The 21,894-nt window shown below is 37.1% G+C and overlaps 1 non-coding gene across 1 annotated transcript; it reads right to left on the bottom strand.

Annotated features, from left to right (window-relative positions):
• Positions 1–644: 644 nt before the first annotated feature.
• trnal-uaa (transfer RNA leucine (anticodon UAA)) lies at positions 645–757 on the bottom strand. The gene is made up of 2 exons: positions 720–757; positions 645–690 (listed from the first exon to the last, which is right to left on the bottom strand). It is a non-coding gene; the product is annotated as a tRNA-Leu (tRNA).
• Positions 758–21,894: the final 21,137 nt, after the last annotated feature.

The following is a 21,894-nucleotide window of genomic DNA, read 5'->3' as shown; positions in this document are numbered from 1 at the left end:
TGGCCAAGAGCTTTGGATGGTAAACTAAAATATTTAAGGATTTTGATTTGCAGGTTCAAATCCCGCTGAGGATATGTGATGAATCAGTGATCGTGTTAACGTTGAACCTGTTGAAGAGGCACTCATGAAAATAACCCGTAGCACAGTCACGATGACAATATTCGATGGATGTTAGAGGTGATATTCTAATTCTAATTGACGGGATTTGCACCAGTGAGGGGAAACTCTAGTGCATTTCAAGTCAATCGTTTAACCTCTTGGCCACAAAACTTGTCACCGGTGTCTATCATCGAGTTTTAATAGTGTCAAAAGTATGATTGTTGAATGACTGCTATAAAAGTGGCAACAATCATCAACAATTACTCACAGAATCATTTGTCCTTTCTTGTTTATTTGAAAGCTGATAATGTGCGAAAACATAAAATTGACAGATAATGGATCACACACAGTGTCGGCAGGATTTTAATATGCGAAGAGAATCCCAGTGGATTTCAAGTCCGTTCTCTTAACCACTAAAACTTGTCACAGCTGTGCTAATGTATAATGCTGAATCCCAAAAGTTTTGAAAGACTTTTATTAACGGGGCACTCATATCACAGAAAAATTACCTATTGGCAGATCAAGTATACTAAATTTATAATACCTGTCAGGAGTGGGATTTGAAACCACGCCTCCACTTGGAGACCAGAAGCCCCAACATACTTGTGAAGAATTTATTCCTTAAGTCTGGCGCCTTAGACCACTCGGCCATCCTGACTTTCAAAATAAAAAGTAGAAATTGGCTTAGTATTTTCACATTAAATTTTACAATGCCACTTTCTTTCATTTGGAGCTCCATTTCTATAATTCTGAAACATTACTTTTCAGCTTAAATTGGTAAACAACATTTTTTTTTAATTAAATTAACTATCATAAATTAACTATCACATTTCCTTTTAAACTTTATTTGAAACTTTTTTTTGGCTAGTAAAACATAAAAAGATATTAGGAGCCAACCATTTTCCCACTCTTATTTTTCTTACTTTTTGAAGAGATTAGATATAAACCCTATATATATATATTTAAAAATGAAATTAATTCTCAAAAAGAGAATTTTATTTAAAGGCATTTTCATGTTGCTCACTATAGGGGAGAATTCTTCGTTGTGTTAGTTTTAGCCCATTGTATTATTTTCCTCATTCACAATAACTTTGTTTACATTTGCCATGCCCATCTGCTCCTCTCCCTCTTTGCAGTCTAATTCATTCCACACACACGCTCACTCTCGCCCAACACCCCTCCACCCGCAGAGCTGTCGGATTACAAAATGACTGAATGACCAAAAACATTGGAATTTTAACAGAAAAGTGCCATGTAATTAAAGTGCAACTAACGAGACAACACCAACAAACAAGTATGAACACATAAAATAACATGAAATGAAATGATGAATGCAATTTAATTCCTGGGAGCATCCCCAGATAGCAGCTGACACTGACATAGCACTCACGCCCAATCAGCACACCTATACCAGTTACAGCCCGGACCGTCGGTCTGACAGTCAATTCATGTTTATTTGTGACGCCCTTAATCACAAGGAGTCTCAAAGGGCTGTACAGACCACAGATTATTGTAAACCACTTCATGTTGAAAATGTCAGAAAAAAATGTTAAAACGTCATATTGCCAGACATAACGAAATTATGAATATGCTTGATTGCTGTTAGAACTGTCGAGAAGGGTTGTTAAAACCTCACATTGTTTGTTTGCTGTTATTAGTGTCAATACATTTGTTCCAAAAAAAAAAAAAAGGTTAAAAATGTCAGAAAAAATGTTAAAACGTCATATTGCCAGACATAACGAAATTGTGAATATGCTTGATTGCTGTTAAGGTTGTCGAGAAGGGTTGTTCAAACCTCACATTGTTTGTTTGCTGTTATTAGTGTCAATACATTTGTTCAAACCAAAAACAGACTATTATTCCACCATCCCCTGATCTAAAACAGACATGAGGGCAAGGAAAAACGCAAAAACCTCAACATGAGGAAAATGAAGAAACCTTGATAAGGGACGGCACATAAGGTAATCCCCCTTACAGGATGACCAGTCAAAATGATTGCCTCGGGGCTGCTATGGGGTGGACCTTGCAGACCGAATGCGCCATAATTTAAAAACCACCCCGGGAAGTAACAGCAGCCGTTGAAAACCAATGAACTGGTGCGGATGTGTTTAACTGATTCTGACCCAACGTTTCAGCACATCTGGCCCAGTTCTGGTCCTGGCAGATTTTGCTTTGCCTACTTCCACCGCATCCTTTCAAGCATGCTTTCATTTACATGTGTCTTCATTTTACATACACATAATATACTTGTTGATGAATTGTGTCTTTCATAATTTCAATTACACTAGAATGACAGAGAGAGATGACAAGTAGTCCCAGAGTGTGTTGGAAATTTGGAAAGTCAACACTTTTTGTGTTTAAAACAATATTGTGTTTTTGATGTGTTCTTAATGTGGTCTGAAACAAAGCATAGCTTATCCGCCATGTGAAAGAGAAAGTTGTATTTTTGCTTAATACACTATACTACGTGGTTAAAATGTGAGCGCTTTTTTGTTGGACTACAAGCAACTACAGAAGCTCTCCTACTTACGACCATTCGACTTATGCAAAACGGTAGATACCATACCTGTCAACGTGTACGTTTTTGCCGTACAAAGTACGCTTATTATGCATTTTAAGACGTGTACGACGTACAAGGAAATCTGTACGGAAAAACGCAACTTTGTCAATTATGGGTACCATCCGGTAAACACCGACTATCACGAAACGGCAAATCAATCAAGTCTAACGAGTTCGCCGCGGTAGCCTCTATCTCGGTATCGTTTTTTTCCATTGCAAACGAAGCGAGCAGTTTGATGCTCCTGTGCGCATGCGTCTGCCGCCTGGGGATTTCCCATCATGCATCATTCCCAAAAATGGTTTAAGATTATTTTGTATTTTGTAAGGGAAAATACGACAGTTTGTACGGGCATGGAGCAGTGGAGGTTGACAGGTATGAGATACGAACATTTTTTTGGGATGTCGAAAAAGACATTGCTGTAAGTTAAATTATGTACTGTGTGCTCCTTTTACCGAGTAGAGGACAGCACTGTAGTGTTTCTTTCTGCCGCGTGGGGCTGTGAAAGGTCACCCAGCATCCACCCCGAAGAAAAAATCCGGCTTCTACTTTCTAGTTTGTGTGTAATGTAAACACACTGCACTGTATCTCTAGCACGCTAAGAACTTTGACAAATTTATTGTTTAATACCCCGTGATCCATTCGATATGGTTGGTGAAAAGTATAAAGAAGAAGCGAGATGTTTCTTTTCAAATGAAAGTGGAATAAGAAAGCTTGATGCGGTTGAGAAAATGGTTGGATTGTTTTTTTTCGTCCACTTTTTACCACAGAGGAGGAAGTCGCCCAACTCTTCCAAGAGTAAGTCAAACTTAATTTTATTTATCTTTACAGTCAAGTCAAGTCATGCTTATTTGTGACGTCCACAAGGAGTCTCAAAAGGCTGCACAGACCACAGAATGTCAACGCCTAATGTGTAGCTAATATGTTTCTCAGTACTATGCTTTATCATTCAGCCTGCTTTGCAACGTTCTAGAACATATCATTTTATGAAACGTTTATTTTTCAGGTTCAAAATAATACAGGTTACTTATACAAGCCTTAAACATACTTATATAAACCTTAAACATACAAAATATAGCACTGAAGCAATTTACGAACTAATTCAACTTACGAACGTTCTTAAGCAGGGCAGCGTCTGAACCTGATATTGGTTTCCCCTATTTTTCAAGGTTAACCTCCTCATTTATCTTATACAAAATTTACTAAAGTATTTATATTTATTTTACCTTTTATTAGCATATCGGGTATTGGAGTTATCCAAACGTAATCAAGTTACTTTAATATTAAGTTATTTGGATTATGTTACTGATAACAGGTAATTAGTAACTGTATCCGATTACATTTTGAAAGCAACCCTTCTAACCCTGTCGATTTGATATTTTTCAACTCCAGTTGTTGTCCCTCCTCAAATCCAGCAAGATAAAGCCCCCACAATCGAGCCGAAAACCAATAAAGAAGCAAGCTTCCTTGACATTTTTGCAGCTTTACCTGTGTCAATTCCCCCGCATACTTCCTATCTGAAGTGCATAATCCGTGACATGGGGCTTTGATCAGGCGCTTGTTTATGGTGCTGCATTTTGAAGTTTAATCTGCACGGGAGAAATCAGCTCATATCTTCTTGGGGTGATGTGGAGTGTCTCGTCGAGTGGCTGATCGTGACTTTGCGCGAATAGCGACGGATTAGCCCAGAGTGATTCGGTGAAGAGCAAGAAAAGGAGTGAAAACACTAAAATGGATGCTTGGAAATTAATAGCTTTGAGCATAAATAGGAGAGTTGATAAGATGATTCTAATCTTTATTGACAAAATGTGTTTTTAGAGGCAATTTTTAGATCGGATTAACATTTTAAATTTAGTGAAATTATAGTTTTAAAGAATGGTTTTATATTGAGGATTAATGTTTCTGAATATAGTTTGGGAAAGTGGGATTGGAGTTTAGAAGTAGCGTGGTTACAACCGTTCGGTTCAGCGTTTCATAAAAGGTATTTACGGAGTAAGGGTGTCCAAGGAGGGTTCACAACTCTCTAATTGTGGTAAGGGTTTCACTGTAAATTAGGATTACCTTTTCAAAGTCAAGTCATGTTTATTTGTACAGCCCTTAATCACATAGAGTCTCAAACCACAGATTATTATGACACCATCCCCTGATCTAAAACCTACATGAGGACAAACAATACACAGATATTGTCAACATAGAACATAGGTTATTAATATGCTATAGAATAGAAGTGTGTTTTAAGTTTAAAATTAAACATTTCCACTGAGGTTGCAGATCGAATCTCAGGGGGAAGCAGCAAATGGAGAACGCTCTAGAACCTGTGGATCTCTTCTTGGCTCTTGGGATCACTAGCATTTTCAGTGCGAAGGCTCAAGCTTAATCTACAAAATGCAATACAATTTTCGAGTGGTCAAATGTTTATATTTACGTCAGGGAGTCAAATTAATCTTTAAATTTGGGTTTAAAGGTATAAATTAACATTTTAAAAGTAGGGTTTAAACAATTCTGTTTCAGTGTGTGTTTTTAAAGTGGGGTTTTGAAATGGGATTTTATTTTCATGGATGGAAATAGTGCAAACATTAGGAATACATAAAGAAATAAGTAAATAAGAGCTGTACCTCTTAAATCAAATATAAGTAATGAATGTCCAAAATTCATACACAATTGGCCGATCCTTGTCGATCAACCAATAGGCAAAAGTTTAACGCTTAAAAACGCATAGCTGCACCATTTCGTTATTAAATGTAAAAGCAAAAGAGTTACATTTACTGAGTGATTATTTTTTTACTCATGTTTGTAATAAATTATATTTTTCCTTTTAATTTTTGTATTATTTTATGGTTACATTTATTTGTTTTTTATACATTTTGTTTTTAATTCCTGTATTAATTTTTACATCTATTTGTGTTTTTATGTATTTATATACTGCTTTTATTTCAGTTCATTTCGATTTAATTCCAGATAGATTTTATATTTTCTTATTTCTGTGTTTATTTCTACATGCATTTTTTTATTTATTGACATATTTATATAATGTTGTTTTTATTTTATATTGATATTTCTACTCAATTTTAGATAAATGTAAGGTTGTTATTTATCTCTGCATTCATTTTGCATGTAAATTGTATATTGATATATTGTTGAATTTATTTTATATTTATTTTTTTCACTAAATTTTATGGTTTATTATTTATGTATTTATTTATTTATTACTAGTTTTATGCAGTTGCTATCTTTTTTTTTTTAGTTTTCATAACTTAAATTCAATTGTGTTCAGTTTTCAAATGTGTTTATGGATTTAATTGTTAATTTCAGATGTTTTTTTCATGTTTTGTTACTCCATATCAAACAATGGTTTTGCTTTTATATTTTCTTGAAAATATATCGGTTCTTCAACAAAAGATGAGGGTTTTAAGATATTTAAAATGTTTTTCTAAACAGGTTTCTGCAATAAATTAACTAAACACTACCAGGAATATTATTGTCGGGTTTAATATTAGCGCTAGGTTTTGAATGTAGGGCTTCAATTTGGGTAAGTGTTCAAAGTAGGGTTTAAATTAGTTGAACAATTTCCTCTTAATTCCAATTGATTTGGGATTGACGTCTTTAGACAGAAACGTATGATTTCCATCTCAAATGGAGTCTTTGTTTGTTTTTGATGAAAGTAAAAAAATGCACAGAAAAAAAAGCCCATTTACTTAAACCAACAACGCTTGCGTCTAGCGCCCAGTCACAATGTTTAGATTAAAAAAAGACGTGTGGGAAAAAAAAATAAAAAATGACTGCATCGTTTCTCAAACGGAGGCTTTCCTCAGGACCAGACTGGGGACGCTATGCCACAAATTGAAGGGAAAGGCACAATAAGAAATGCTAATATACACTGAAATTAATTAAAGGATGTCAAATCTGATTTAATCTGACAGGGAGGTAATTTGTCTGTCGCTGTATGCCTGAGGATGCTGTGCGTGTGTGTGTGCAATGGATTTGTAATTGCTTTGTGCCAATGAGGCAACTTGCCTGAGTGGAATGTGACTGCAATATGAGGGTTTCTTTCTTTTTCTATCACTTATATTTTTCATTTCAAAGGTGCTCACAACTTTCAAAGATGATGCCTCAGCTGGATCAGACGGATAAAGTACATACGACAAAGTCAGAGCCCACCAAGCATGAGGAAAAGCAAGTGTTCTACATCAAAACACAACCATAATCTATCCTGGGTTGCTTGTTGGAAAAGCACGTTTATTTTGATGAACTCACATGGGATTATTTTAAGTGGGTTTTGACGGATGTGGGTTTATTGTGGCTGATAGCAAAATTTAACGACCAATTTAATTGCTGGTTTCACATCAAAGTGGGTATAATTAACCCCTGGGGAGTATGCTGTCCAAGTTTGGGCTTTTTAAAATGAATAAAATCCAGTAGAATATATCCCAAAGCAAACTGCTAGGGAGGTAAAATTTTGCCCACACAATTGAAGTACGTTTAATAACAAGTTGCAGGTTATTACAAATGGGAGAGGAATCTTTTTATTACAAAGGTGTAAAACTATATCTAACATCTTCCTGGAGAGAATCATGACTGAAGCCCTGGACCATCATGAAGGTATAGTCAGCATTTGGGGCTATACCCTCATTAACCTCCGATACACACAATAATGCAGACAGATAGACGAAACAAATCCGCCTAAAAGCACTTCTGCATCGTGTGAAGATCCTCGTTGTAATCCATATGTTTCTCCCTTTTACAAGTAAACAGAAGAGCAGCTTCAGCGAACGACTGCTGTCACAGTCTTGTTCCACGGACAGACCGTTTCTTCCTCATGCCATGGGGCTCTTTAACTCCACCAGGGGGAGTAAAAGCCCACATTAAACCCCACCCCCACATTTGCATATTACCCTATTTTTATTACAGTGTGTATAGCAAAACGTTATATTGGGTATTTTTGTATTCTATATCTTTATTTTATTATTTTATTTTTCAACACACGGATACTGCTGGAAGTGTGAATTTACCTACGGGGATGAATAAAGTATCTATCTATCATCTAAACAAGCTTGTAAAATGAATTTCAATATGGCTGTTACCCTCTGATGTTTTAATTGACACCACTGTCAACTAATTGCAATATATTTTTTTTTTTCCACAGCCTGCAATAGCCAATGAATGCCTGTATTGCAAAAATGGACATGACCATGGCTCCAAATATCTGCAGCCAGTAGTAAACGATTCAGATAATGATTGACACATCTGATAGCAAATGTAACTTACAACATAAATATATACATATCTACAATGTGTATTCAAATCAAAGCCCAGAATAAACACGCAAAATGCAGTTGGAGATTTATTTGAAGTGTGCAGTAACTGACTTCTGGAAAGAGAAGTCGAACGTTTATTACTCTTTCACAATGTCTAAAAATTAGCCGAAGTAAAAAATACTGTTGCAGAGGTTTCAAATGCCACTTTTGGAAATGCCTTGACGTACCCTTGGGAAAATGTGTAAAATAGTTTTTCAGATTGTGATCAAATTTGATCAGGTAAAGCTTCATGCTATTGTCCCAGCTGTTTCCAGCTTACCCATCCATGCTACACTATTCTGCAGGCATGTGATTGCAAAAAGAGATAGTTAGAACAACTTCTATTTCTGTGTGTTCTAACTTAGACTATTCAATGTTAGAAGCACTGTTCTCAAAACGATTCAACAACAGTATTGGGTGCATCCTGGATTGGGATTTTAGGCAAATTTTACAGGATTGTTAAGGGGCCAACGACAACCTCCAAACTTTTAAATAAAACTTCTGTTTCTTATCTGCAGGAGAATATAACCAATCACGCGCATTCAACATTCCTGTATAAAATGAAATATAATCTCATATTAGAACCCATGACATATCATCAATGTAATAATATTGAAGTATGAACAAGCCAGGGCTTTACAGTCCTATTATGTGATAAAAGTCTGTCCAAAACAAAGGTCCTATTTATCATTTCAAAGTAAAAAATGTGACGGTCATAATGTTAATGTATTAACTGCTCGCACTTTGTGTGACTGCAAGGCGCACAATACCCAAACCCCCCCAAAAAAACCCACAGACACAAAAGCCTTTGAAGACATTGTAATGTCTTTATTAGCACTTTTCTTATTACCGCATGTCAAACTGTCTTCTCTGAAAAGGCGAACATGCTCTACCAGGATAAAAAAATAGGCGGAACTTCTAACTTATTACGAGCCGAGTCCAAATAGAACGTTCTGATGTGCTTTTTTCCCCCTTGCCGTCTTGTGAAAGGACACAATTATGCCTGTGCTGTAAACCAACAAAGAAGCGTCTTCAAGTCATTATGTTTCACATGAATAGCGCCATGCAATGGAGAGTTGATGTGAACAATGACGCCTCCTCACTTAAAACTGCGGCTTAATTAAAATTCAACGTTGCTCACAATTGGTATCATTTATCACTCTGCCCACAGTGGTACGTTCGGAGGAGAGGAAGTGGCTTCATTCCTCGCCATTACCTTAATAGACACGAGGAAATTATGTTTTTAATGCAGTATCTTTGACTAATTGAAATGACAGTACTTATACAGCATCTAATGGGAAATTATTCAATTTATATTATGGTCACTGCGTGTTTGCCAATGCTTAATTTTGTGTGTCGTGTTGGAGCTAATATGCACATACAGGAAAAGGTTGTTAAAAATGGAAGTTGAGGGGTCATGAGTTAAAGCAAACTTTCTGGTAATACAGTTTACTGTCAAGACCAGGATAGAAGGAGGACCCAGATGTGTAACGTTACTCACAAGTTCATTGAAATAAAGAGGAACGTCAGCTCCAGTGATCCGGTGCTCACTAGATGCGGGAAGCAAGCCGCTCATGGGGTCGGAGCGTGTTCTGAATGCGGAAGTGGATCGTAGCGTAGTTAGACGGAAAAACAGGTCGTTAGCCGGGATGGGAGTTTAGATCGTGGTCGGGGTCAAAAAACGGGTCGTACCAGGAGACAAACGGGTAAAGTAGAGATCGTGGTGTAGTAGACGGAAAAACAGGTCATTAGCCGGGACGGGAAAGCAGAACGTGGTCGGGGTCAAAAAACGAGTCGTTAGTCGGGAAGGGAGATCAAAATGTGGTCGGGGTCAAAAAAGGGGTCGTAGCAGGAGACAAACGGGGAAATAAGGAACGGATGAGTGGAAAACGGGTGACAACAGACGGGAGTCAGAGTATAAAATGCTTGCCTTGTGAAAACAGAGGTTTGCTGATGGACTGACAACAGGCGAGTGAAAGGACTGAGGTTAAATAGGACGGGGAACAAATCAGGTGGTGCCAAACGAGTGGGCATAGGTGAGTATAATGAGTAATCATGACAGTTGACATAGAAATGTGAATACATTTTTGTTTATTGTTAGTATTGAATCTAAAGTTAAATAAAATATCATTTTGTGATTTTCTTCTGGGTTTTTAACAACATAATGCTGGCTCATATTTAACCTAAGACAATAGGAGGGTTAGGTGTTTTATGAAGCTTCATTTTTAGGAGGGATTAAAGATTCGTTTGGATGAGTTTGTTTATAAGGTTAAAGCTTGGATTCATTGTGCCAACTGTGGTTACGTCTTTCCCATTGAACTCAAATTTGAGACCTAAACTAAACATGGGAGATGTTGGTTTTCAGTGAGGCAGACATGTTTTTCAACCTTGCATCCAGTTTTGGGTTAAGTGACCATTTGGATTAATTATTTCAGTTCATCCAATCAATACAGATTATTTAATAAAGCAAAAAGTTTTATCACACGACCACATTTTGCAGTAAATCTGGCATTCTAGGAGCGTCTCTCCGCTAGGGAGACCGACGGCCATGAAAAGGAATACAATATAGTGTTTCATAATAAAAAAGACTCAAGGGGCATAGTAGCGCTGCTTAGCAGACTTTGTACTGTCCGTTCAATCACAGACTGCCGACATGCTGGGATTTCCACGCAGGGTGCGTTTGCACTACTAGCAAGCTGGGAAAAAGTGATAAAGGCAAAAGAAAGAAAGGGAGAACCAGAAAAAAACCTGGGGTGCAGACTACTTCAAAAATCACACATTTCCTTTGTTAAACCTGAAAAGTGTTGAATGTAATTATTGGGAACTGGGTCGGGAGAATTGTTGTCTACAGGTGGTGGATTTTTGGTTGCAGTTGCATAATAAATCACACATCTGTATCCAAAATGCTGATCATTGGAACACGTAGGCTACAGTTTGGAGTACAAAGGTACTTGGGAAGATATTTCTATTAGTTAGAGGGGCAGGCTTATTTAATATTCACTGTGGCTAAAAAAAGTGACAATAAAGCTCCACAAAGTGTCTCGCACAATCTATGTGTAGCACCGATCAAAAGTTGTTTTTTTTTACTTTTGATTTGTAAAATAAAATCGCTACCTTGCTGATTACACATTTTGCTTTTATGAAATGTTATCATCAACATGATCTGTTTCTATTAATCGGCTGGTATAAACTGACATGAATTCCGCCTCAACTATACACGCAAAGTGGCTACGTCATTCTTGTTTAAAAACACAGGAAAAGGGTCTATATTCGTGAGTTAAATATTCAATTTTTAATCTTGCATGCGCATTCATCAAGGCATAGGATTTTCAGATCTTCAGCAAATTGAAAAAAAAAGTATCTGTCCGTGAGCAAGTGTTGGGTAAAATTGACAGTACAGTATGTGGAAAGTTTTTGCATTGCAATTTACCACTGGGAAACGCTAGATTTATTTTTTACATCCCCCAAAATAAATGTCCATAATTGATACACAATCCGTGCACTAATACACTTTTCATATTGCCCTGTTTAGCTGTAGCATGTAGTAAACAGTTAGCAAAAAATGTTAAGCTAATTATCATTGTTAACTACCTTTTATATGCTTGGAAACTATTTTAACTTTGGTATGGATTTTTCGTTTTCAAGCCATTCTTCATTAAAATGGCACCCGGCATCTGATGTATGTGTCCTCATGCACCTGAAGGAGGCGATGACGCTTCACATGACGCCATCCGAACCCATCTCCAGGTGTCGTTAACCATGAGGGAAGAAAAAATTCAATGGTAAAGTGGAGCAACCAGATCAGACGTGACAGCGTCATTTTTAAGCAGACTTGTTTTGTTTTTCTCTATTTAATGCGTGTTCTATTGAGTCAGACTACCAAGATAACAATGGCAACGGTTTCAAACATTTACAGGCACTTCACCCAAAATCCAGGCGCTTTTCTAACCTTGAAAGTATAATTCTAGCATTTTTAGGGATTTTCAGCACCCATACGGACCCTAAAATTAGTGTCTGAGCTCTCCATGTTAAAATAAGTCTTGTCCATTTATGTAAAATGATGAGGTCAAATCGTGCCACGAAGTTATACTTATGAATCATTACCTTCAGCAAATATTGAGATAAACGTTCCGCCGGGTTTTGGCGCCGACGATTGATGTGCCGTCAAAGCCACATCGGCTTTTTGAGTCTAAACGTCAATGGATCGATTCGTCTGGAAGACAGTTCGCATCATTTGCATTCGGCGCCGCTGATCATTCTTCAAGTCCGATAGAAATCTAGCGACTGTGTCGAGAGGTAGATGTTTACAAACTGAGAAAGCGACTTGTTTTGATTTTGCTCTGTTAGATTATCGTATTAGCTTTTAATATTTATTAGTAGCTCTCATGCAGCTCAAAATGCTACTCTTTATGTGATGGAATAAGACGGTAAAAATGAATTATTGCCCCCTTCCTGTTTTTAGCACACTAATGCTTAGCCTTACATGGCTCTCTGCAGAATCATACTAAGACGGCCATTTATATTAGTCTCAAAATACCCTTGCTTCATGAAGCTTCATACTTAAATCACTGTTTTACCTGACGCTTCATGAAACTTCACATGTCAATCACGTTCTCATACAAAACTTCATTCAACTTTATATGTTTACACTACCTTAGCAATTATATTCCAATCAGTACCCTATACAAAGCTTCATGAATCTTCATATGAAGATCACCACCTTAAACGAGGCTTCATGTCAATCACAACCTAATGCAGAGCTTCATGAAGCTTAATTTGCCAATTACTTTATTATCCCTCATATCATTTATTAGGGTTCATATGTCGAACCCTACCTGGGCAATCCTACGTCAATCACTGCCATAAACGAAGCTTCATGAATCATCTTGTATCAATCTCTACTTTATATGAGGCTTCGTTTGACAATCACTACCTAATACAAAACTTTATTCAGCTTCATATGTTGAACACTACTCTAGCAATCTTATGTCAAACAGTACACGACATGAAGCTTGGTGAAGCTTCATATGTGAATCACTACCTTTCCAAAGATTTATTCATTGTAATATGATGAATACTGCCTTATCAATCATGTAAATCATTACCTTATGTAATGGTTCATGAAGCTTCATATTATCACTCTATACCAGGAGTCGGCAACCTCTGACACGTGTGCCAGCAGTGGCACGTCAAGGGTTAACCAGTGGCACGCGAGTGCACGGAAAAATAATAATGCTTATTTTTTAAAAATGCGCATTTTTACCTGAAATTTAGACATTTTCAGTTGCGCGGCGTGTTGTTAGGAGGCTTTACAGTAACGGCCCTCCTCTTCTGCTCCGTGTGTGAGAGTGTGTCTGTGCGGCGCCAAGGAGAGGAGGAGAGTCAACAAAACACAGTCGCGCGATAAACGAATGAATCATGACGGCTCCTCCAGCGAAAAAAATCTTGTTCTTTTCAGCCAGCATGAACAGATGACTGGGGCTTTGTGCAAGAAAAAGACCGTGCCCGTGCATTATCCCTCAATAACGTTGTACCTCGCACATCAAGTGTTAAACCTCATTACGAGACGAAACATAAATTCAAGGCGTGGACATTAAAACGCGCTGTGTCCAGGTACGGCAAACAAACACAGACCCTAAAAACCTTTGTCACTGCTACCCACACCACCACTGAAGCAAGGTATCACATTGCTCATTGCATCGCTCAGCACAGAAAACCATCTACTGATGGTGAAATATCTTAAAGAAGTGAGTGTGCGTTTCAAGTTTTGATATTTTCTGCAATAAGATTTCATTGATGAATAGTATGGTAGCTGTCCATATCACTTGTTTTTTGATTGTAGTTCATTGTTGATGAAGAATGGTTGATTGTGGTTAATTCTTGTGGTAAAACGTTGACGTCATGGATGTCTACAAGTCTCTCCACATGTTGCGCACATTCAGTTTTTAGTTTATTGATAACAAGAATAGTGGAAGATAAATTGGTCAGTTATACAATTTCGATGTATACCCATGTTGTATACTTGGGCTCTGTTGGATATAAAAAAAAATGTTGTGCAAGTCATTAATCTTGGTGTGGCACACTGATTTACAAGGACATTTGAAACTGGCACCGACCCCTGCTCTATACAAAGCTTCATGTACCTAAACGCATCAATCAAAATCAATTATGCACCCTCACAGTTAATTTTCAGCACTATATGTGACAAAAGTGGCAAATTTTCTGCAATAAATAACATACAAAATCCCGTTTTAAATATTGACTGATCTTTATTTATATTGAGTTAAAAATATAGTTCTGACAGATCCATGTAACAAAACACAGGGGTACATATTTCAATGTCATGTTTACAGAATTGCACCGATGAAACAGTGGAAAGAAACAGTTTCTGCCCTATAAAGTACAGTAGTTCTCAGTCATCGCAATTATAATTTTCTTTTCTATCTTTTTTCACATGAAATTCCTCATGAGAGAGATCTTTGCTTTCATTTTATGTGGAAAAGATGGTAACTTATGAGCTGCAAATGTTATATATCTTACATTAGGCTAGGTTTACTGACAAAATTTGTGCAAATAGTCATACATTTACAAACAAAAGTAGTATCGATCCCGCCACATCCGACATGTAAATGATCCAAAGTCGTCTCTATGGACTACAACATTTCAACATCATCTCAGTCTTTATTTTACAGCGTATTATAAAAGCAGTCTCTTTCTTCACACACACATCTCTTATTTACAACACAAGTTGTGCTTCTGTCTGAACATTGTGGAACATTGTGCATTGACAAAATGCTCTTAAAATTCAAACACTCTAGATGGATTGGACTGTGGATTTATTACTAATTATGCAAATGTACCGTGACATTTATTCGGTTTCTTGTGAGGTAAGCACTAAATCTGAGTAAGGTCAGATGAAGATGTCTCTGAAATTTTGGTAGTCTATGGATGGTTTGGCAAAAAAGGAACTGAAGTAGAAAAAAATGCACTTAAAACAATATATAATGAATAGGAAAAATAATAATCTTACCTCAAGACTAAAAACATCCGACTTGGTCAATTTAAACAAGCCCAATAAATTTTCATTTTCAGCTTTGTATTTAAGAAGGTAACCTTTTAAATACATTCGAAAAAAACGCCTGTTTTTAATTTAAACAGTGTATATGGTGTTAAACAAACCTTTTTAAGCCCCTCCCACTTTTTTTTTGCTAAGCACATAGCTGTGAACTTTCGTATCTAAATTCGTTTACCAAATCGCCAGTTTTAGAATAACAGCAGTGTTGTTCAAACACTTTAGGCAAGGTGATAGATGTACTATTTAATAGGACAGTGTGTTTTGACCACTAGATGTCACTGTGTTGTGCAGTGCAACCGGAAATGGGCACTATAAAGGAAGAAATACAAACTACAGAGACCCAAAGAGACCAAGAGGCCTTCTTGAGGTTTTTGGGTACCTGTAGAAACAAAATGGCGCACAATTATGTCAGCACCCTAGAGATGGTATGTAATTTTTCAACTGACATCCATTTAAATAAATGCATGTTTATGAAAGTTCAAGAAATGTTGGTTACTATTCAAATCAATGTGTTTTTTTTAATGAATCCTTTTTTTACCACTAGGATGCACTATGTAAGGAATTTCATTACTGGAGAGACAATGCTAATTTTTAGTAAGGATACCAATGGGATTTGAATATACCTTTAACATTAATAACTTTGATAGTTTTAAAACCAAATTAACTAACTTTTTTGACCGATACATACTCAAAACCGATGCTCATTTTGATAAAAAGTTCATTTAAATCAATCTTGATTTTTTTTTTTCAATAAATGCTATTTTTTTACCACTAGAAGGCGCTAAAAATACACTCCGCCTTCAGCACTGAAGGTTTATGCGTATAAATGTCAAACGTTATATATGAAAAAATATAACCACTTGCTTTAGCAAAAAAGTAGGAGGAGCTTACTGGAATAAATTATGCAGGGTTAGTTTAATACTAGATACATCAACACAAAATATTCCAAATATGTGATTCCTGTTACGTTGCAGTATGTTTTAAAAACAGGTAATTTTTTTTCTTAAAATTTTTCTGTGAAATTACATTATTGATTTGGATTACATTTTCAATATGATTGCCAATAGTGTTTCGCTTCCCCTTTATTGCCATGTAATAATACTAGAGACATCCTAAATAACTTAAAACAGCACAAAAGTGCTAATAGATCTTGAATATCATAGCCATTTTATCGAGAAAAAATGTACGAGATATGAAAAATTAGTTGGTAAGGCTAGGCCAAAAATATTGAGGGATATTACTGTTGAATGAGCTTCGGAGTGAACACACAATAATAATAATAATAAAAAGTACAACTTAGTGAGCAAGAGCAAATGGCACAGTTAAGTTGTGTTCAATGACACACATTTGAAAACGTATGTCATATATGTATACATGAATATTGTATAGCTATTTACAAAAGAGACCCTGCAAAAAACGTAGTCACAATGCAGAGAAAAAATAAAATAATTTTTCGCCATGTAGAGAGCTGCCGTCTATGAAAATACTCGTGGATTTTTTAAAAGTTGATCGACGCATGATCAGAAATATTAAAGAATAATAATGAGAACTTTCCACTATACTTCAATAACATTGTAAAACTGTGCTTGGTCAAACAGCATTATAACAATGGACAATTGAAAACAAATAATGTGTGTCCCTTTAAATACAATATAGTTCACAAAAATGGAGGATTGTATTAAAAATAAAATAAAAATAAAAAATCAGTGTGCATTTTCAGTTCTGGGGAGCTTGTGATAACAAAATCAAAGGTTACAAATCAGAATAAGACAAAAGTGGGAGTTTTCCCAGCTAACCATCAAATTACCATTCATAAAATGAACGAGGACCTAATATCCCATGTTTCGTTTCAAGAGCTAGCCGTAAAATTGCCCTTTTCCTGATCATAAACCATACAGACACAATTAGCATACCATTAATATCTCATCAGTTTCCAATGAGACTCAAAACTTAAAAAAATACACTACATATCATTAAACATCTCCCAAAAAATGGTTACGTACGAATACAATATGGTGTTCAGGCTGAAACCTTCGACTGAAATGACCGCATTGGACCCAAGAGAGCCAAGTAAATAAACGGTGAACCGGAATAATAATATAAAGTTTGCTTGCACAATCCTAAAGTCATATATTTTTAATACTTATGGGAAAAGAAGCCTCAAGCCCGGAAACCTATGAAAGCCTGTTAAATATGAATTATGGCCGGAAAAAATATCCCGACTGTTTACTAGTTTAATACGAGTATAAAATTGAACAATTGTGATCATCGTTCTTATTGCCTTCTATATGCTATGAACTGGAAACAGAAAAATAGTCTACTCCTTTTTTTCCGGGCGTCATTCTTTACAATAAAAGAACAGTGCTGGTGAATATCATAAAAAAATGACCGTAAAGATGAATTAGGGGAGCTGAAAAGGAGGCGGGGCCTCTTAGCCAAACTTCGCATTAAACGAAAGTCTTCTTTTTAGAACAGGCAGTTCCCTGCGAGTGCTAGCTTCTTGCTAACTTTCTCGTAAAAATCCTACTGACCTTTATATTCATTTCAGGAAATAGCTTTGCATACCACCATTGCTATTGTTCCACATACTGAACTTCATACCTGAATGGTAATAAGACTGAACAACCAAACTCGGCGTTGTTTTCGTAATTTTTATGCTCCCTTCACTGTTAGTCTCTTGCTAACTTTGTCTATAGCAATTTCTGCGAATACCCCCACGAATTAGCATAGCATTTCCACCATATACGGTACTAAGAACCTGAAAACAGATAAACCACAATCTGAGTTGTGGAGCTTCCGCAACATTGATGCTCCCTTCAAGCGTTAGCCTCTTGCTAACTGTATTGGCAAACATCATACTGATCTGTGTAACAATTTCTGGAATCAGCCCTGCATATTGAGTTAGCATTTGCTATACATACTGTACTTCACACTTGAAAACTAAAAGACAAAAAAGAACCATATTCTGTGTTGCTGGACCTTCATAACGTTGATACTCCCTCAACTACTGGCCTCTCGCTACCTTCATAAACAAAATCAGAGTAGCCTTTGTATCAGTTTCTGGATAAAACCCCTACGTGCCATTTGCTACACATTCTGTACTTCACACTTGAAAGCTAAAAGACAGAAAAACACACACACAGAGTTGTTGAGCTTTCGCAATGCTGATGCTCCCTTCATCCGATAGCCTCTTGCTAAGTTGATTAGCAAAAATCCTACCAACCTTTGTAACATTTCTGGATATAGACCCACATATTAGCATAGCATTTGCTAAACATTTTATAGTTTACAAATGAAAGCTAAAAGACAAAGGAACCACACTCAGAGTTTTGGAGCTTTTGCATTGTTAATGCTCCCTTCATACGTCAGCCTCTTGCGAACTTTATTAGTGAAGTTATATAATATTTTATGCATTTTTTTATCTTATATAAAGTAAAATATACTTGTTCTAAAATCTGACTTCAGTGTTTGAATACGAAATCTGAAAGAAGGGTGTCGTAAACCACGCATTGGAATGTGCCTTTTCTTCCATTCTGTGCACATAACAATGACTTTTCACCTCAGCTGGGGGGTTGGAGTGTGTGTCTGGCACCATTCTGTCTGGAGGGCGATGACCTATCACCCCTGCTCCCATTCTTCAAGAATAGGATTGGGAAATTTGCATCGGTATGTGTTATAACATGGGAAAACCCTGGAGTCCCCTAGTCTTCTACACACGATTGTAATTTTGGCACGGCAGAAAGACCCGATTTGTTCAACTCTTTGAATAGGCTAAATGAATTGATATGTGGACTATATTCGTCGCTCGGCTCAATATTTTCCCCGACTTTTGAACATGCTCCAACTGTAATGGTTTAGACAAGACACATGAAGTGTCTTCTGAGTCAGATTTCAGTCTAATAAATGTTAAAACCTTACATTTGTATCAATATCTTTGCATACTAGCATACCATTTGAACACACACTGTACTTCAGACTTTAGAGCTAAAAGACAGAAGAACCACATTATGAGTTATCAAACCTTTCACAACGTTGATGCCAATAGCTGTTTGCAGATTTTATTTGCAAGAATCTGACTGACCTTTTAATCAATTTATGGATATAACCCCGCATATTACTATAGCATTTGGTACATATTTGAAAACTAAAAAACACAAAAGAAAACACATTTTCGCAATATTGATGCATTGCCAAGGTAATATCTCCGGAATGCTAATACTCACTGTGAGATTGCTCCCACTTGCCCGCCACAGAAGTTTTTCTGAGTGGGTGAAACATGGGGGCCGGGGAACACGATCCCCTTCTGGGAATGAGGAAAAGTGTATGAAGTGGCGTGGAAAAAAGCTGAAAGCCACTTTTGGCTCTTAGAGGACCCCTGCATTGGTTTTTGTCTTCCGTAAGATTGGCTTTTCTTTCCATTGAAATCCATTATCTAGCTTGTGCTGACTCTTTACGACTGTCACTTAGATGCTTGTGCTACGAAACACACTGGAGGGTCAATAAGGCTGTATGAGAGATGGAGAGAATGGATTAATAGAACTCGCGAAGCAAATGACACCACCTATGTCATTTTGTGAAAACTTCTTGCTATGAACTTTATAAAATATGGACTTATTCTGGAGCTGAACACTATCAAATCAAATTCAAAACTAGCGGAAAGCAACTAAACAAGCTTTTAGCAAGACAATATACCAGATGTAATTTGAAAAAGAGAAATAATAATTTAAACCCGCATAGACCTGGTTGTGTACACAGTGTTAATATAAGAACCATATATTTACGTAGGTAGAGTTATAAGTTTATGTCCGTTGCCGCCAACAGCCACGGACGCTGATTGGCTTCTGACCGCTTTTTAAACACCCGCCTTCCTGTCAACAATTGTCAGTTCGTCTGCGAACCTCAGCTACATGCTAGGCAAGCCCTTTTTGACTCCTGACTCAATCCTGCCCTGTTTCCCGTCTGATTGCCGGTGCCGACCGCTTTTCCAAACCCGTTTTACGTTTTTGCTCCTCCGTCCCGGCCATCGACCTGTTTTTCTCGCTCTCGACATTGCCTTCGCTCGACACGGAAGTGCCACTTCCGCGTTCCAAGCATCTGCTACCCGTGACTGACGATCACCGGATGGTGGGTGCAAGCCCTTTCCTCCTTCTAAATTAAACTGAGTAAACAAACGCAATTGGGTCCCGTCTCCGTTTCTGGTCCTTGACAGATCACTCTTTCAGTGTTAACTTAACACTCTGTATTAGTACTGTATTGTCACACATAAGCCACTCCTCATCAATGCCAAGATCCGGCTAATATTTGAAGAACGGGAGGATGCTTTACAACGAAAAACAACAGCGACCAGATGATGAAGGTGCTGTATCTCCTGCTACTATCTGTTTTATATTAGAGAGCAACACCTACCCAAAAAAACGGACTGGAGAGGGATGGGTGTTAATTTAAGACTGAAAGAATAAAACTTTAACTCTATCTCAGTGAACATATAGTCCCTTTCTACAGATAATACTCGCAACTATACATTGTAATTCACTCAAGTGATATAAAACAATGCTTCCGGAAGTTTCATGAATCCTTAAAAAATGAAATTGTCAATTGTTATGTGGTGTCAGACTCACGGTATTTCCATTGTACTGTTCAGTTTTATTCTGTTTTGGATTAAAGTTGATCCCAGACGCTAAACTGCTAAGAGGAGTTAAGATACTGCTAAAAACACAAGGGGCAGCAGAACCCAATTTTGAACAAATTACCCAAGTAGTGAATGTGCCCAAATTGGGCTATTTTTTTTTTTTTACAAGGAATGACTAAATGATTTAAATTAGGCGGATTATTGGAACATATATTTAAAAATCTCAAGTGCCCCCTGGAGTTTCTCCCAGTGTTACATGTACCCACATTTAATAGCCACTTATATAGGGCGATAAAAAATAAAAATAAAATAAATTGCTCCCATCTCTAATAAGAATTTACGACCGTTTTAGGTTCGGACTATAAATCGCTCTGGGGTATGAATCAGACAAAGTCAAAATCAGAATAATTAGGTGCAAAAATACTTAGTGTCACTGTTTTTTTACGGCTTGCGGCTACATTTTCTAAAGGTTAGCTACGTTTATTGATTTTAGTTTAGAAAAAATTATGCTAGTTTCAGGCGCAGTCAAGCACAACGTCTAACTTGTCGTTTCTGACTTTTTATGTGTAAGTCTGTCATAGTTGTATTTGAAAGTAACAATGCATTTCCACTCAATCCATAATGGGACGTTGTATAGATCTTGAATATCATAGCCATTTTATTGAGAAAAATTGTACGGAATATGAAAAGTTAGTTGGTAAGGCTAGGCCAAAAATATTGAGGGATATAACTGTTGAATGAGCTTTGAATGATGTACTATTTACCACCTCCTAGCAGTAACAAAAACTTCATTCATTTAAAAAAAAAATCTTGATTTTAACAGTATGCAGAAATAAATGAAAAATCATATATGTCATGATTACTGATTCAGCTGTGCCTGCTCTTTTGGCGCCAACTGGCGTGGGTTCTGATTGGCTCCCTTATCAGTATTTGAACCCAGTCCTGTCTGTCCCCTGGTGTCAGTCCGTCTGCGAACCTCAGTGAACACTAGGCAAGCCTTTTTTGACCCTGACTCCCACCTGTCACATTTTTTTGTTTTCGTCTGTCCCCGGCTCCGACCCGTTTTTGATCCTGACCACTTCTGCTCTCCCGTCCCGGCTTTCGACCTGTCTTTGTTCCCAACTTTGTCTTCTCTCCTATTCTGGCTTACAACTCGCTTCCGACCCCGACCATGTTTTTGCTCTCCAGTCCCGGCTACCGACACGTTTTTTCCGCGCCTGACACCGCCATCGCTCGCCAC

The sequence above is a fragment of the Urocampus carinirostris genome, chromosome 14 (genome assembly GCF_059441175.1).
Source record: "Urocampus carinirostris isolate Australia breed hairy pipefish chromosome 14, RoL_Ucar_1.0, whole genome shotgun sequence".
Lineage (NCBI taxonomy): Eukaryota > Metazoa > Chordata > Actinopteri > Syngnathiformes > Syngnathidae > Urocampus > Urocampus carinirostris.
The sequence above is the reverse complement of the archived record's forward strand: the minus strand, read 5'-3'. Positions and strand labels throughout refer to the sequence as shown.